The sequence below is a fragment of the Electrophorus electricus genome, chromosome 13 (genome assembly GCF_041902795.1).
Source record: "Electrophorus electricus isolate QZ-2024a chromosome 13, ASM4190279v1, whole genome shotgun sequence".
Taxonomy (NCBI): domain Eukaryota; kingdom Metazoa; phylum Chordata; class Actinopteri; order Gymnotiformes; family Gymnotidae; genus Electrophorus; species Electrophorus electricus.
Window position 1 is genome coordinate 27,245,045 of NC_137509.1, and position 12,742 is coordinate 27,257,786.

Below are 12,742 nucleotides of genomic sequence, written 5' to 3' on the forward strand. Positions count from 1 at the left end.
GGTGCTGTAAGATTTTATTGTATCCCTTTAATTTATGTTCAGGCTATCAGGCTCAAATTTGAAGTGCAGTGAATCATTAAATCAAACTATCTGTTAGCACCTGGGAATAGCAGATGCTGTAAGTTTTTATTGCATCACTTTAATTTACTCTCCAACTGACATGCGTGAATGTGAAGTGCAGTGATTAATAATAAATCTGTCTGTTAGTGCCTCTGAATCCCAGATGTTGTAAGCTTTTATTGCATCATTTTAATTTACTTTCAAGCTAACATTCTAGAATGTCAAGTGCAGTGATTAAATAAAAAAAATTGTCAGATTGGTCTTTGATCATATTTGCTATGAATAGGCAATTAGAGTAAGTGTTTAAGGCTTACGGCCACACCAGTTTGAGAACGCCCAATCTCATCTGACCTTTGAAACTAAGCAAATTTGGACCTGGATAGTACTGAGGTGGGACCCTACCTAGGAATACCAGCTGCTGTAGGCTTTTCTTGCATCACTTTAATTTACTTTCAAGCTGACATGCTCAAATGTGAAGTGCAGTGATTAATAAAAAAAACTATCTGTTAGCACCTGGGAATAGCAAATGCTGTAGGTATTTGTTGCATCACTTTAATTTACTCTGCAACTGACATGCTTCTATGTGAAGTGCATAGATTAAATAGAAATCTTTTTGCACCAGGGAATAGCAGGTGCTCTAAGATTTTATTGCATTCCTTTAATTTATGTTCAAGCTATCATGCTCAAATTTGAAGTGCAGTGAATCATTAAATCAAACTATCTGTTAGTTTTTATTGCATCACTTTAATTTACTTTCAAGCTGACATGCTCAATTGTGAAGTGCAGTGATTAATAAAAAAAACTATCTGTTAGCACCTGGGAATAGCAGATGCTGTAGGTATTTGTTGCATCACTTTAATTTACTTTCAAGCTGACATGCTTCTATGTGCAGTGCACAGAATAAATAGAAATCTTTTTGCACCAGGGAATAGCAGGTGCTGTAAGATTTTATTGCATCCCTTTAATTTATGTTCAAGCTATCATGCTCAAATTTGAAGTGCAGTGAATCATTAAGTCAAACTATCTGTTAGCAACTGGGAATAGCAGATGCTGTAGGTATTTGTTGCATCACTTTAATTTATGTTAAAGCTATCATGCTCAAATTTGAAGTGCAGTGAATCATTAAATCAAACTATCTGTTAGCACCTGGGAATAGCAGATGCTGTAGGTATTTGTTGCATCACTTTAATTTACTCTGCAACTGACATGCTTCTATCTGAAGTGCACAGATTAAATAGAAATCTTTTTGCACCAGGGAATAGCAGGTGCTGTAAGATTTTATTGTATCCCTTTAATTTATGTTCAGGCTATCAGGCTCAAATTTGAAGTGCAGTGAATCATTAAATCAAACTATCTGTTAGCACCTGGGAATAGCAGATGCTGTAAGTTTTTATTGCATCACTTTAATTTACTCTCCAACTGACAAGCGTGAATGTGACGTGCAGTGATTAATAAAAAATCTGTCTGTTAGTGCCTCTGAATCCCAGATGTTGTAAGCTTTTATTGCATCATTTTAATTTACTTTCAAGCTAACATTCTAGAATGTCAAGTGCAGTGATTAAATAAAAAAAATTGTCAGATTGGTCTTTGATCATATTTGCTATGAATAGGCAATTAGAGTAAGTGTTTAAGGCTTACGGCCACACCAGTTTGAGAACGCCCAATCTCATCTGACCTTTGAAACTAAGCAAATTTGGACCTGGATAGTACTGAGGTGGGACCCTACCTAGGAATACCAGCTGCTGTAGGCTTTTCTTGCATCACTTTAATTTACTTTCAAGCTGACATGCTCAAATGTGAAGTGCAGTGATTAATAAAAAAAACTATCTGTTAGCACCTGGGAATAGCAAATGCTGTAGGTATTTGTTGCATCACTTTAATTTACTCTGCAACTGACATGCTTCTATGTGAAGTGCATAGATTAAATAGAAATCTTTTTGCACCAGGGAATAGCAGGTGCTCTAAGATTTTATTGCATTCCTTTAATTTATGTTCAAGCTATCATGCTCAAATTTGAAGTGCAGTGAATCATTAAATCAAACTATCTGTTAGTTTTTATTGCATCACTTTAATTTACTTTCAAGCTGACATGCTCAATTGTGAAGTGCAGTGATTAATAAAAAAAACTATCTGTTAGCACCTGGGAATAGCAGATGCTGTAGGTATTTGTTGCATCACTTTAATTTACTTTCAAGCTGACATGCTTCTATGTGCAGTGCACAGAATAAATAGAAATCTTTTTGCACCAGGGAATAGCAGGTGCTGTAAGATTTTATTGCATCCCTTTAATTTATGTTCAAGCTATCATGCTCAAATTTGAAGTGCAGTGAATCATTAAGTCAAACTATCTGTTAGCAACTGGGAATAGCAGATGCTGTAGGTATTTGTTGCATCACTTTAATTTATGTTCAAGCTATCATGCTCAAATTTGAAGTGCAGTGAATCATTAAATCAAACTATCTGTTAGCACCTGGGAATAGCAGATGCTGTAGGTATTTGTTGCATCACTTTAATTTACTCTGCAACTGACATGCTTCTATCTGAAGTGCACAGATTAAATAGAAATCTTTTTGCACCAGGGAATAGCAGGTGCTGTAAGATTTTATTGTATCCCTTTAATTTATGTTCAGGCTATCAGGCTCAAATTTGAAGTGCAGTGAATCATTAAATCAAACTATCTGTTAGCACCTGGGAATAGCAGATGCTGTAAGTTTTTATTGCATCACTTTAATTTACTCTCCAACTCACATGCGTGAATGTGAGTGCAGTGATTAATAAAAAATCTGTCTGTTAGTGCCTCTGAATCCCAGATGTTGTACGCTTTTATTGCATCATTTTAATTTACTTTCAAGCTAACATTCTAGAATGTCAAGTGCAGTGATTAAATAAAAAAAATTGTCAGATTGGTCTTTGATCATATTTGCTATGAATAGGCAATTAGAGTAAGTGTTTAAGGCTTACGGCCACACCAGTTTGAGAACGCCCAATCTCATCTGACCTTTGAAACTAAGCAAATTTGGACCTGGATAGTACTGAGGTGGGACCCTACCTAGGAATACCAGCTGCTGTAGGCTTTTCTTGCATCACTTTAATTTACTTTCAAGCTGACATGCTCAAATGTGAAGTGCAGTGATTAATAAAAAAAACTATCTGTTAGCACCTGGGAATAGCAGATGCTGTAGGTATTTGTTGCATCACTTTAATTTACTCTGCAACTGACATGCTTCTATGTGAAGTGCATAGATTAAATAGAAATATTTTTGCACCAGGGAATAGCAGGTGCTCTAAGATTTTATTGCATTCCTTTAATTTATGTTCAAGCTATCATGCTCAAATTTGAAGTGCAGTGAATCATTAAATCAAACTATCTGTTAGTTTTTATTGCATCACTTTAATTTACTTTCAAGCTGACATGCTCAATTGTGAAGTGCAGTGATTAATAAAAAAAACTATCTGTTAGCACCTGGGAATAGCAGATGCTGTAGGTATTTGTTGCATCACTTTAATTTACTTTCAAGCTGACATGCTTCTATGTGCAGTGCACAGAATAAATAGAAATCTTTTTGCACCAGGGAATAGCAGGTGCTGTAAGATTTTATTGCATCCCTTTAATTTATGTTCAAGCTATCATGCTCAAATTTGAAGTGCAGTGAATCATTAAGTCAAACTATCTGTTAGCAACTGGGAATAGCAGATGCTGTAGGTATTTGTTGCATCACTTTAATTTATGTTCAAGCTATCATGCTCAAATTTGAAGTGCAGTGAATCATTAAATCAAACTATCTGTTAGCACCTGGGAATAGCAGATGCTGTAAGTTTTTATTGCATCACTTTAATTTACTCTCCAACTGACATGCGTGAATGTGAAGTGCAGTGATTAATAATAAATCTGTCTGTTAGTGCCTCTGAATCCCAGATGTTGTAAGCTTTTATTGCATCATTTTAATTTACTTTCAAGCTAACATTCTAGAATGTCAAGTGCAGTGATTAAATAAAAAAAATTGTCAGATTGGTCTTTGATCATATTTGCTATGAATAGGCAATTAGAGTAAGTGTTTAAGGCTTACGGCCACACCAGTTTGAGAACGCCCAATCTCATCTGACCTTTGAAACTAAGCAAATTTGGACCTGGATAGTACTGAGGTGGGACCCTACCTAGGAATACCAGCTGCTGTAGGCTTTTCTTGCATCACTTTAATTTACTTTCAAGCTGACATGCTCAAATGTGAAGTGCAGTGATTAATAAAAAAAACTATCTGTTAGCACCTGGGAATAGCAAATGCTGTAGGTATTTGTTGCATCACTTTAATTTACTCTGCAACTGACATGCTTCTATGTGAAGTGCATAGATTAAATAGAAATCTTTTTGCACCAGGGAATAGCAGGTGCTCTAAGATTTTATTGCATTCCTTTAATTTATGTTCAAGCTATCATGCTCAAATTTGAAGTGCAGTGAATCATTAAATCAAACTATCTGTTAGTTTTTATTGCATCACTTTAATTTACTTTCAAGCTGACATGCTCAATTGTGAAGTGCAGTGATTAATAAAAAAAACTATCTGTTAGCACCTGGGAATAGCAGATGCTGTAGGTATTTGTTGCATCACTTTAATTTACTTTCAAGCTGACATGCTTCTATGTGCAGTGCACAGAATAAATAGAAATCTTTTTGCACCAGGGAATAGCAGGTGCTGTAAGATTTTATTGCATCCCTTTAATTTATGTTCAAGCTATCATGCTCAAATTTGAAGTGCAGTGAATCATTAAGTCAAACTATCTGTTGGCAACTGGGAATAGCAGATGCTGTAGGTATTTGTTGCATCACTTTAATTTATGTTAAAGCTATCATGCTCAAATTTGAAGTGCAGTGAATCATTAAATCAAACTATCTGTTAGCACCTGGGAATAGCAGATGCTGTAGGTATTTGTTGCATCACTTTAATTTACTCTGCAACTGACATGCGTGAATGTGAGTGCAGTGATTAATAAAAAATCTGTCTGTTAGTGCCTCTGAATCCCAGATGTTGTACGCTTTTATTGCATCATTTTAATTTACTTTCAAGCTAACATTCTAGAATGTCAAGTGCAGTGATTAAATAAAAAAAATTGTCAGATTGGTCTTTGATCATATTTGCTATGAATAGGCAATTAGAGTAAGTGTTTAAGGCTTACGGCCACACCAGTTTGAGAACGCCCAATCTCATCTGACCTTTGAAACTAAGCAAATTTGGACCTGGATAGTACTGAGGTGGGACCCTACCTAGGAATACCAGCTGCTGTAGGCTTTTCTTGCATCACTTTAATTTACTTTCAAGCTGACATGCTCAAATGTGAAGTGCAGTGATTAATAAAAAAAACTATCTGTTAGCACCTGGGAATAGCAGATGCTGTAGGTATTTGTTGCATCACTTTAATTTACTCTGCAACTGACATGCTTCTATGTGAAGTGCATAGATTAAATAGAAATATTTTTGCACCAGGGAATAGCAGGTGCTCTAAGATTTTATTGCATTCCTTTAATTTATGTTCAAGCTATCATGCTCAAATTTGAAGTGCAGTGAATCATTAAATCAAACTATCTGTTAGTTTTTATTGCATCACTTTAATTTACTTTCAAGCTGACATGCTCAATTGTGAAGTGCAGTGATTAATAAAAAAAACTATCTGTTAGCACCTGGGAATAGCAGATGCTGTAGGTATTTGTTGCATCACTTTAATTTACTTTCAAGCTGACATGCTTCTATGTGCAGTGCACAGAATAAATAGAAATCTTTTTGCACCAGGGAATAGCAGGTGCTGTAAGATTTTATTGCATCCCTTTAATTTATGTTCAAGCTATCATGCTCAAATTTGAAGTGCAGTGAATCATTAAGTCAAACTATCTGTTAGCAACTGGGAATAGCAGATGCTGTAGGTATTTGTTGCATCACTTTAATTTATGTTCAAGCTATCATGCTCAAATTTGAAGTGCAGTGAATCATTAAATCAAACTATCTGTTAGCACCTGGGAATAGCAGATGCTGTAAGTTTTTATTGCATCACTTTAATTTACTCTCCAACTGACATGCGTGAATGTGAAGTGCAGTGATTAATAATAAATCTGTCTGTTAGTGCCTCTGAATCCCAGATGTTGTAAGCTTTTATTGCATCATTTTAATTTACTTTCAAGCTAACATTCTAGAATGTCAAGTGCAGTGATTAAATAAAAAAAATTGTCAGATTGGTCTTTGATCATATTTGCTATGAATAGGCAATTAGAGTAAGTGTTTAAGGCTTACGGCCACACCAGTTTGAGAACGCCCAATCTCATCTGACCTTTGAAACTAAGCAAATTTGGACCTGGATAGTACTGAGGTGGGACCCTACCTAGGAATACCAGCTGCTGTAGGCTTTTCTTGCATCACTTTAATTTACTTTCAAGCTGACATGCTCAAATGTGAAGTGCAGTGATTAATAAAAAAAACTATCTGTTAGCACCTGGGAATAGCAAATGCTGTAGGTATTTGTTGCATCACTTTAATTTACTCTGCAACTGACATGCTTCTATGTGAAGTGCATAGATTAAATAGAAATCTTTTTGCACCAGGGAATAGCAGGTGCTCTAAGATTTTATTGCATTCCTTTAATTTATGTTCAAGCTATCATGCTCAAATTTGAAGTGCAGTGAATCATTAAATCAAACTATCTGTTAGTTTTTATTGCATCACTTTAATTTACTTTCAAGCTGACATGCTCAATTGTGAAGTGCAGTGATTAATAAAAAAAACTATCTGTTAGCACCTGGGAATAGCAGATGCTGTAGGTATTTGTTGCATCACTTTAATTTACTTTCAAGCTGACATGCTTCTATGTGCAGTGCACAGAATAAATAGAAATCTTTTTGCACCAGGGAATAGCAGGTGCTGTAAGATTTTATTGCATCCCTTTAATTTATGTTCAAGCTATCATGCTCAAATTTGAAGTGCAGTGAATCATTAAGTCAAACTATCTGTTGGCAACTGGGAATAGCAGATGCTGTAGGTATTTGTTGCATCACTTTAATTTATGTTAAAGCTATCATGCTCAAATTTGAAGTGCAGTGAATCATTAAATCAAACTATCTGTTAGCACCTGGGAATAGCAGATGCTGTAGGTATTTGTTGCATCACTTTAATTTACTCTGCAACTGACATGCTTCTATCTGAAGTGCACAGATTAAATAGAAATCTTTTTGCACCAGGGAATAGCAGGTGCTGTAAGATTTTATTGTATCCCTTTAATTTATGTTCAGGCTATCAGGCTCAAATTTGAAGTGCAGTGAATCATTAAATCAAACTATCTGTTAGCACCTGGGAATAGCAGATGCTGTAAGTTTTTATTGCATCACTTTAATTTACTCTCCAACTCACATGCGTGAATGTGAGTGCAGTGATTAATAAAAAATCTGTCTGTTAGTGCCTCTGAATCCCAGATGTTGTACGCTTTTATTGCATCATTTTAATTTACTTTCAAGCTAACATTCTAGAATGTCAAGTGCAGTGATTAAATAAAAAAAATTGTCAGATTGGTCTTTGATCATATTTGCTATGAATAGGCAATTAGAGTAAGTGTTTAAGGCTTACGGCCACACCAGTTTGAGAACGCCCAATCTCATCTGACCTTTGAAACTAAGCAAATTTGGACCTGGATAGTACTGAGGTGGGACCCTACCTAGGAATACCAGCTGCTGTAGGCTTTTCTTGCATCACTTTAATTTACTTTCAAGCTGACATGCTCAAATGTGAAGTGCAGTGATTAATAAAAAAAACTATCTGTTAGCACCTGGGAATAGCAGATGCTGTAGGTATTTGTTGCATCACTTTAATTTACTCTGCAACTGACATGCTTCTATGTGAAGTGCATAGATTAAATAGAAATATTTTTGCACCAGGGAATAGCAGGTGCTCTAAGATTTTATTGCATTCCTTTAATTTATGTTCAAGCTATCATGCTCAAATTTGAAGTGCAGTGAATCATTAAATCAAACTATCTGTTAGTTTTTATTGCATCACTTTAATTTACTTTCAAGCTGACATGCTCAATTGTGAAGTGCAGTGATTAATAAAAAAAACTATCTGTTAGCACCTGGGAATAGCAGATGCTGTAGGTATTTGTTGCATCACTTTAATTTACTTTCAAGCTGACATGCTTCTATGTGCAGTGCACAGAATAAATAGAAATCTTTTTGCACCAGGGAATAGCAGGTGCTGTAAGATTTTATTGCATCCCTTTAATTTATGTTCAAGCTATCATGCTCAAATTTGAAGTGCAGTGAATCATTAAGTCAAACTATCTGTTAGCAACTGGGAATAGCAGATGCTGTAGGTATTTGTTGCATCACTTTAATTTATGTTCAAGCTATCATGCTCAAATTTGAAGTGCAGTGAATCATTAAATCAAACTATCTGTTAGCACCTGGGAATAGCAGATGCTGTAAGTTTTTATTGCATCACTTTAATTTACTCTCCAACTGACATGCGTGAATGTGAAGTGCAGTGATTAATAATAAATCTGTCTGTTAGTGCCTCTGAATCCCAGATGTTGTAAGCTTTTATTGCATCATTTTAATTTACTTTCAAGCTAACATTCTAGAATGTCAAGTGCAGTGATTAAATAAAAAAAATTGTCAGATTGGTCTTTGATCATATTTGCTATGAATAGGCAATTAGAGTAAGTGTTTAAGGCTTACGGCCACACCAGTTTGAGAACGCCCAATCTCATCTGACCTTTGAAACTAAGCAAATTTGGACCTGGATAGTACTGAGGTGGGACCCTACCTAGGAATACCAGCTGCTGTAGGCTTTTCTTGCATCACTTTAATTTACTTTCAAGCTGACATGCTCAAATGTGAAGTGCAGTGATTAATAAAAAAAACTATCTGTTAGCACCTGGGAATAGCAAATGCTGTAGGTATTTGTTGCATCACTTTAATTTACTCTGCAACTGACATGCTTCTATGTGAAGTGCATAGATTAAATAGAAATCTTTTTGCACCAGGGAATAGCAGGTGCTCTAAGATTTTATTGCATTCCTTTAATTTATGTTCAAGCTATCATGCTCAAATTTGAAGTGCAGTGAATCATTAAATCAAACTATCTGTTAGTTTTTATTGCATCACTTTAATTTACTTTCAAGCTGACATGCTCAATTGTGAAGTGCAGTGATTAATAAAAAAAACTATCTGTTAGCACCTGGGAATAGCAGATGCTGTAGGTATTTGTTGCATCACTTTAATTTACTTTCAAGCTGACATGCTTCTATGTGCAGTGCACAGAATAAATAGAAATCTTTTTGCACCAGGGAATAGCAGGTGCTGTAAGATTTTATTGCATCCCTTTAATTTATGTTCAAGCTATCATGCTCAAATTTGAAGTGCAGTGAATCATTAAGTCAAACTATCTGTTAGCACCTGGGAATAGCAGATGCTGTAGGTATTTGTTGCATCACTTTAATTTACTCTGCAACTGACATGCTTCTATCTGAAGTGCACAGATTAAATAGAAATCTTTTTGCACCAGGGAATAGCAGGTGCTGTAAGATTTTATTGTATCCCTTTAATTTATGTTCAGGCTATCAGGCTCAAATTTGAAGTGCAGTGAATCATTAAATCAAACTATCTGTTAGCACCTGGGAATAGCAGATGCTGTAAGTTTTTATTGCATCACTTTAATTTACTCTCCAACTGACAAGCGTGAATGTGACGTGCAGTGATTAATAAAAAATCTGTCTGTTAGTGCCTCTGAATCCCAGATGTTGTAAGCTTTTATTGCATCATTTTAATTTACTTTCAAGCTAACATTCTAGAATGTCAAGTGCAGTGATTAAATAAAAAAAATTGTCAGATTGGTCTTTGATCATATTTGCTATGAATAGGCAATTAGAGTAAGTGTTTAAGGCTTACGGCCACACCAGTTTGAGAACGCCCAATCTCATCTGACCTTTGAAACTAAGCAAATTTGGACCTGGATAGTACTGAGGTGGGACCCTACCTAGGAATACCAGCTGCTGTAGGCTTTTCTTGCATCACTTTAATTTACTTTCAAGCTGACATGCTCAAATGTGAAGTGCAGTGATTTATAAAAAAAACTATCTGTTAGCACCTGGGAATAGCAAATGCTGTAGGTATTTGTTGCATCACTTTAATTTACTCTGCAACTGACATGCTTCTATGTGAAGTGCATAGATTAAATAGAAATCTTTTTGCACCAGGGAATAGCAGGTGCTCTAAGATTTTATTGCATTCCTTTAATTTATGTTCAAGCTATCATGCTCAAATTTGAAGTGCAGTGAATCATTAAATCAAACTATCTGTTAGTTTTTATTGCATCACTTTAATTTACTTTCAAGCTGACATGCTCAATTGTGAAGTGCAGTGATTAATAAAAAAAACTATCTGTTAGCACCTGGGAATAGCAGATGCTGTAGGTATTTGTTGCATCACTTTAATTTACTTTCAAGCTGACATGCTTCTATGTGCAGTGCACAGAATAAATAGAAATCTTTTTGCACCAGGGAATAGCAGGTGCTGTAAGATTTTATTGCATCCCTTTAATTTATGTTCAAGCTATCATGCTCAAATTTGAAGTGCAGTGAATCATTAAGTCAAACTATCTGTTAGCAACTGGGAATAGCAGATGCTGTAGGTATTTGTTGCATCACTTTAATTTATGTTCAAGCTATCATGCTCAAATTTGAAGTGCAGTGAATCATTAAATCAAACTATCTGTTAGCACCTGGGAATAGCAGATGCTGTAGGTATTTGTTGCATCACTTTAATTTACTCTGCAACTGACATGCTTCTATCTGAAGTGCACAGATTAAATAGAAATCTTTTTGCACCAGGGAATAGCAGGTGCTGTAAGATTTTATTGTATCCCTTTAATTTATGTTCAGGCTATCAGGCTCAAATTTGAAGTGCAGTGAATCATTAAATCAAACTATCTGTTAGCACCTGGGAATAGCAGATGCTGTAAGTTTTTATTGCATCACTTTAATTTACTCTCCAACTCACATGCGTGAATGTGAGTGCAGTGATTAATAAAAAATCTGTCTGTTAGTGCCTCTGAATCCCAGATGTTGTACGCTTTTATTGCATCATTTTAATTTACTTTCAAGCTAACATTCTAGAATGTCAAGTGCAGTGATTAAATAAAAAAAATTGTCAGATTGGTCTTTGATCATATTTGCTATGAATAGGCAATTAGAGTAAGTGTTTAAGGCTTACGGCCACACCAGTTTGAGAACGCCCAATCTCATCTGACCTTTGAAACTAAGCAAATTTGGACCTGGATAGTACTGAGGTGGGACCCTACCTAGGAATACCAGCTGCTGTAGGCTTTTCTTGCATCACTTTAATTTACTTTCAAGCTGACATGCTCAAATGTGAAGTGCAGTGATTAATAAAAAAAACTATCTGTTAGCACCTGGGAATAGCAGATGCTGTAGGTATTTGTTGCATCACTTTAATTTACTCTGCAACTGACATGCTTCTATGTGAAGTGCATAGATTAAATAGAAATATTTTTGCACCAGGGAATAGCAGGTGCTCTAAGATTTTATTGCATTCCTTTAATTTATGTTCAAGCTATCATGCTCAAATTTGAAGTGCAGTGAATCATTAAATCAAACTATCTGTTAGTTTTTATTGCATCACTTTAATTTACTTTCAAGCTGACATGCTCAATTGTGAAGTGCAGTGATTAATAAAAAAAACTATCTGTTAGCACCTGGGAATAGCAGATGCTGTAGGTATTTGTTGCATCACTTTAATTTACTTTCAAGCTGACATGCTTCTATGTGCAGTGCACAGAATAAATAGAAATCTTTTTGCACCAGGGAATAGCAGGTGCTGTAAGATTTTATTGCATCCCTTTAATTTATGTTCAAGCTATCATGCTCAAATTTGAAGTGCAGTGAATCATTAAGTCAAACTATCTGTTAGCAACTGGGAATAGCAGATGCTGTAGGTATTTGTTGCATCACTTTAATTTATGTTCAAGCTATCATGCTCAAATTTGAAGTGCAGTGAATCATTAAATCAAACTATCTGTTAGCACCTGGGAATAGCAGATGCTGTAGGTATTTGTTGCATCACTTTAATTTACTCTGCAACTGACATGCTTCTATCTGAAGTGCACAGATTAAATAGAAATCTTTTTGCACCAGGGAATAGCAGGTGCTGTAAGATTTTATTGTATCCCTTTAATTTATGTTCAGGCTATCAGGCTCAAATTTGAAGTGCAGTGAATCATTAAATCAAACTATCTTTTAGCACCTGGGAATAGCAGATGCTGTAAGTTTTTATTGCATCACTTTAATTTACTCTCCAACTCACATGCGTGAATGTGAGTGCAGTGATTAATAAAAAATCTGTCTGTTAGTGCCTCTGAATCCCAGATGTTGTACGCTTTTATTGCATCATTTTAATTTACTTTCAAGCTAACATTCTAGAATGTCAAGTGCAGTGATTAAATAAAAAAAATTGTCAGATTGGTCTTTGATCATATTTGCTATGAATAGGCAATTAGAGTAAGTGTTTAAGGCTTACGGCCACACCAGTTTGAGAACGCCCAATCTCATCTGACCTTTGAAACTAAGCAAATTTGGACCTGGATAGTACTGAGGTGGGACCCTACCTAGGAATACCAGCTGCTGTAGGCTTTTC

General features: G+C 35.4%; 11 pseudogenes; all 11 read left to right on the plus strand.

Annotated features, from left to right (window-relative positions):
* Positions 1–368: 368 nt before the first annotated feature.
* Positions 369–487, plus strand: LOC145645734 (5S ribosomal RNA; annotated as a pseudogene).
* A 1,205-nt stretch (positions 488–1,692) lies between these two features.
* On the plus strand, positions 1,693–1,811 carry LOC145645735 (5S ribosomal RNA; annotated as a pseudogene).
* Positions 1,812–3,015: 1,204 nt separating this feature from the next.
* LOC145645736 (5S ribosomal RNA) lies at positions 3,016–3,134 on the plus strand (annotated as a pseudogene).
* A 987-nt stretch (positions 3,135–4,121) lies between these two features.
* On the plus strand, positions 4,122–4,240 carry LOC145645737 (5S ribosomal RNA; annotated as a pseudogene).
* Positions 4,241–5,226: 986 nt separating this feature from the next.
* LOC145645738 (5S ribosomal RNA) lies at positions 5,227–5,345 on the plus strand (annotated as a pseudogene).
* A 987-nt stretch (positions 5,346–6,332) lies between these two features.
* LOC145645739 (5S ribosomal RNA) lies at positions 6,333–6,451 on the plus strand (annotated as a pseudogene).
* Positions 6,452–7,655: 1,204 nt separating this feature from the next.
* On the plus strand, positions 7,656–7,774 carry LOC145645741 (5S ribosomal RNA; annotated as a pseudogene).
* A 987-nt stretch (positions 7,775–8,761) lies between these two features.
* On the plus strand, positions 8,762–8,880 carry LOC145645742 (5S ribosomal RNA; annotated as a pseudogene).
* A 1,093-nt stretch (positions 8,881–9,973) lies between these two features.
* On the plus strand, positions 9,974–10,092 carry LOC145645743 (5S ribosomal RNA; annotated as a pseudogene).
* Positions 10,093–11,296: 1,204 nt separating this feature from the next.
* Positions 11,297–11,415, plus strand: LOC145645744 (5S ribosomal RNA; annotated as a pseudogene).
* Positions 11,416–12,619: 1,204 nt separating this feature from the next.
* On the plus strand, positions 12,620–12,738 carry LOC145645745 (5S ribosomal RNA; annotated as a pseudogene).
* Positions 12,739–12,742: the final 4 nt, after the last annotated feature.